Source organism: Macrobrachium nipponense, chromosome 10 (genome assembly GCF_015104395.2).
Source record: "Macrobrachium nipponense isolate FS-2020 chromosome 10, ASM1510439v2, whole genome shotgun sequence".
NCBI lineage: Eukaryota > Metazoa > Arthropoda > Malacostraca > Decapoda > Palaemonidae > Macrobrachium > Macrobrachium nipponense.
In genome coordinates, this window is record NC_087204.1 from 82,295,423 (window position 1) to 82,300,988 (window position 5,566).

A 5,566-nucleotide genomic window follows, 5' to 3' on the forward strand; every position below is an offset into this window, starting at 1 on the left:
ATAACACTTGAAAATTATATGAGTCGTCGTTTCTTATAATTATCTATAAAAATTTTGGTTCTAGTGTTTTATATCATATACCTATCATTAATATCTTATTGCATAAAACAGGGAGATGTTTGCACACTATTTTCCCCTTTTCTCACCCATATTCAATGAAAATTCATTACTTTATTTTAGAAATTAAGCAGAAAAATGTTTATAAGCATCTTGACTGTTTACAGAAACGAAAATATTATGTTATGCATCGAAGTAACGATACGTAGAAAGGAATATGAATAATTAAAGCTAATAAAAAAACTGACCAATATGCCAACAAACAAGATGATTAAAATAGTTTTTTTCTTTATATCCATCCATTATCAAATCAATCAGCAAGAAAAAAATTTACAGGGTAATGCGGTATGAATGTTGTCAATGTCGTCATTAACTCCTCCCACTATTAAATGAAAGAAATCATTGCCATATATCACTACCAAACAAAGCCCTACCGTTATTTTTTTAAAAAATGAATCGCGTTGTGTATATATATAGATCTACTGTCACAAAGTCTTAGATTCAATATACAATATTTTCAAATAGCATTGACGTAAAGAAAGTCTTTTAAAGTGTAAATTGTTCGAGGTCTTTCTTAAGGGAAAAACTGCAGTTTAATGTTTTCAGCGTAAAAGGCGATGAGAACAAGGAACAAGTAACTATGTTATTTTTGTGAAAAATAAGATTATAAAATATAATTTTTGTGTTTTTGTCACTTTCTATGAAATAAATAAATAATTTTATGATTATATAGAGAAACAAAAAAAATTACGATGCAAAAAGCACATTTCTTAAGAATTCGCGGAAGCTCGAAGGGCTACGATGGAGGAAGGTAGCATCTGTATAAGGAAGGAAAAAAAAAGAAAAACTATACTCTATTTTTTTCATCTGTCCATCCGCCTGTGTGGTGTTTTTGTATGGTAACACTGCGTCCCCCGGGAGCTTTAGGATAGTTACGCTATGTGTAAGTTTTAGGTAAGTAAAAGGATATCTGGGTGTACATTTGCAACTGAAAAGTGTTTTTAATAATTTACTGTATGCGACTTACACAGTTAATATTCGAAATAGGATATTATTTTATAATCGTTTGAATGTTAGCTGAATGTCACTATCTAAAGCCCGGGTCGCAGTGTTACCATACAAAAACACCACAGGCGGATGGACAGTTGGCTGGTTTATGGCGAAGATATTTTGGGACTATTACGTATGTAAGCTGAGATATGTATCATAATACTTCAAATGACTCAATAACGCAACTATCTACATCTTTACAAGGGCACATGCCCATAAAATTAATATGCCTAAAATATAATTGAGTTAATCATACGTAAGCGATATCTAGCAACTAACTGCATCACGTAAACGGTGAGACAGAAATCATATGCCCGCCAATTCCGGAATTTGGTTGACGACGTTAGCTGATATAAGTAAACAAATACATTCCTTCTTTGCATACGATGTTAAAAAGGTCTACACACGATCCTACATCGTTCATTACTTGATAGCCAACATCTTGCGGGACCGGCAACACGTTGCTGGCGGTGCTATCTGGCGAGTCGTTTGCTAACTTCTGTTTGCCGGAGCCTATTTCCTATGAACGTGTAGGGCTCACACAATGCAAACCTTTTCATTCTTAATCCAACATTCGACGTGGTTAACACAGTTAGGGAGTAAAATCTTAACTTGTTTGGAAAAATTAAAAATCCATGTTTAGAATTTAAATTCAGCATATTTAAAATAAATATTAAAGCATACCGATTACTTTAGAGGTAACTCAGGAAAAATACAAAAACACTTAAATTTACTATATGGATATTAAAAACAAAAGGCATGCCAGAGATTGGATTTGAAGAGTTGACTGATGACCCATACATATGCAAGTCTTAGGGGCTCAAGCTCCTGGAAGGCGGTAAATACTGTATGGAAAAGCGTAAAGAAAAAAAAATCTTTTGTCAAAAAATTACCTTCTTTTGCAAAGAAACGCTTTGTATTGCTGTCTATGAATAGTAAATTCTCATTAGTTATTAGATTAATGTTTTGAGAGTCAAAAGGGTACATTTAAGAAAGAAATATCCATCTTTTACATTTTTTGCCATCAAAAAATGAACGAAAACTTATGGGTTTTTTTCTTGAAATGCTACAAAGATGAATTGGCTCTAAAAGTTATTTTCCCTCGCAAATGAATACATAAATTATCTATTTAAAAATTCATATCTACAATATTGTGCGCAATCCACGGAAACTCGGCGGACGTGGCCTCATCATACTTGATATTCTTGTCTTTAGAAATTTTGTCTCCCTGTTATCGGCCCTGTGATAACTATACTTGCCAGCCATTCTCAGAATTACTTTGTTGGCGACCACAATTATGTCACTAGAAAACACCAGATTCATAGCTTTCCCTGGGGAATCTGTAACCCCCACCCCCACCCCCACCCTTCATCAGAAGAAGGCACACCAAGGGCAACATGGTAGCTCCAGGGACAGCATAGAAAACGACCTTTGCTAAAGACACCCCCCTCCCCCACCGCCCCACCCCTCCTCTGTGTGTGTGTGTGTGTGTGTGTGTGTGTGTGTGTGTGAAGAACAGGTATTTGAATTCTCAGACGAAAATTTTACCTGCTACTTTATTTGCAGGGATAATCCTAACCTTTTTCCTCCTGACATTTTTGTGCTCTAAGATTGTAATACTTTTATTTCATGAATCATTATTCAGAACTGCAGTTTTGTTGTGATGTAAATCAAACGAAATTGTCTTTGAATGAAAACGTCAGTGTAAGAGAACCGTCATAGATAATCGCTTCCATTTCTTACTGTTACGTTGTAAATATAACATATATTCGGTTTCCAGTATAACATTACAGAATTTTCCAAAAACGTAAAAGGCTGAAGGCACTATAGTTTAGAAGGTATTTGAAATTATGTATTTGACTTACAGTTTTATACAAGTGACCTCCGCATTTGTATAAACTTGGCAATAATGTGAGTGTAAATGTTTCCAGCAGGGGCATTTAGTTGCATCTTAGATTGAATGATAAACCCGTGAAAAGTAGTGTAATTTTTTTTCTGGAAAATTTATATGGAAGTGAATGTGTTTATTTTAGTTGCATTGAAACAGACATTTTAGTTTCCAGTAAACCAACGTTTGGTTAGTTAAACTAAAATAAATCATTTTCCCAGCTAGCAAATATTCCACGATCTTCTCAATACCCATTTCACCATCAAAGACTTCTCCAATCAATAAGGAACAGAGGCGACTACACATAGTCCTAACACCTGATGGGACATCTTCCATCTCTCTGTCTGTCTGTCTCTTCTCTCTCTCTCTCTCTCTCTCTCTCTCTCTCTCTCTCTCTCTCTCTCTTTTTAGTAACTGGAAATGGTACGGGACTAGGGCAATGGGCTTTTCGACTGACACTGCTTGACATAATCTCCCCTTGGAGTAATCAAGATCTCCGTCAAACCTCGTAAGCTTTATCCAAAATAAACGTTAGAAGCATTAAAGAATATTGGCCACTGGGTTAATACCCGTTGCCGTATAAAGAAGAGATGGTTACAAAGTCTTTCCCATCTGGGTTCATTGTTGAGTATGTGCTTTAGAAATACAAGGAGACCTTTCTATGAAGTAAAAGTGTTCGCGACATTATATTTTTTGGGGGAAGGGGGTTGACTTAATGGGAAGTAAAGGTTGAGAGGATATGGCGTGTGTTAAATATTACAGAATTTAGTTATTTAGTTTATGCAAGTAGCTACCTTTGTTATATTACGAGTTTACTACAGTTTCATTAATTTACAGATATTTTGGTAACGGTATACATTTGATATTTCTTAAAGAAAAATTTAATGATTTTAATTTAATTTAAAACGTTACAAGATTTCATAGTCAGGTCTTTCTTCATTAAATAAACCAGATTTTCACACACACAGAGAGTAAAGGAGTGGTCGTAAAAGAAAGAGAGAAAAAAAAGACTGAACTTGAGCGTGTATTGCTATATATGCGGAAAAAGCATGCATTAGAGAGAGAGAGAGAGAGAGAGAGAGAGAGAGAGAGAGAGAGAGAATTGTCAAGAGTGGATACTAAACAATATTTACGGGAATCTGTAAGAAATCAAGTTACTCTGCTCGAATCATCGTAAGACCAACCACCCGATGATACTCTGTATTTGTGGCTATTCAGAATATAGTCTTGAACAGAGTTGAGGATCAAACAGAACTCGGTTAGTCTTATATTAGTTCAGCCATTGCGCTTAATACCAGGCCATCAAGAGAAATTATTTATTATCCCTTAGGGCGCGGGAGACTAAGACGGGTTCTATTGTGATAAGCAGGAAAACAATTGATATATATCTCTTCACTAAAGTTCAAGTTTTCACCATAATAAATATTATGAAAAAATGCCATTGAGCGCCTTCGTGCATTTCAGTTGGCCAAGATTACTTTTCTTAATTTCTGTGTTGTAATTGTTTTTTTTTTTTTTTTTTTTTATCCAGTGGTTTTCAGTTTTAAAGGATTTGTATGCTTGTATAAAAATATACGACTTTTAACATGTGGTAGTAAGTATTATCTCTTTTTATTTCTAAAATCTGTTCCATCTAAGCATAGCTTATAGAAGATAAATAAATTGTCGTTAGTTGACTAACTGTCGTAGAGAGAGAGAGAGAGAGAGAGAGAGAGAGAGAGAGAGAGAGAGAGAGAGACTTAATATCGTGTAATACTTGTTTTATCTTTTACTGTAAGAGAGTGAAAGAGAGATGCTTATTGTTAACAAGACCATAAATGGACGAGTTGAATAAATCTCATGAATGTAATTCATGTTTGGAATTTGCTGAATTGACATCAGCCATTTCACTAACTAACCATAATTTACATAGCCAGAAGTTCTTTGATTGATCATACATTGCACGGTTAGAAGGCTGTATATGTGAATATACTTTGCATTGCTAAGACTCATAAACTGACCATACTTTGCAGATACTTTGCCTGTCCAGAAGTCCCTAAGAAAAACTTTCTTATATTTAAGACGTATTGGGCGCCATCTGCCTGTCATGGGTAGAGATGGTAGGTGCCTATTTCAAATAGAGATTTAAAGTTTCCAGAAAGCGTTCATTAAGAAAATTTCATTGGCTTGTCCCATTATCATATATTAAGAGACCATTTTCTATGATATTGAAACATTTGCTCAGTAGTAATATTTTGTTCTTGATATTATTATTATTATTATTATTATTATTATTATTATTATTATTATTATTATTATTATTATTATTATTATTATTATTTATTTATTTATTTTTTGTCTTTCACAGTCTTCCAATTCGACTGGGTGGTATTTATAGTGTGGGATTCCGGGTTGCATCCTGCCTCCGTAGGAGTCCATCACTTTTCTTACTATGCGCACCGTTTCTGGAATCACAATCTTCTGCATGAGTCCTGGAGCTACTTTAGCCTCTAGTTTTTCCAGATTCCTTTTCAGAGATTTTGGGATTGTGCCTAGTGTTCCTATGATTATCGATACAATTTCCACTGGCAT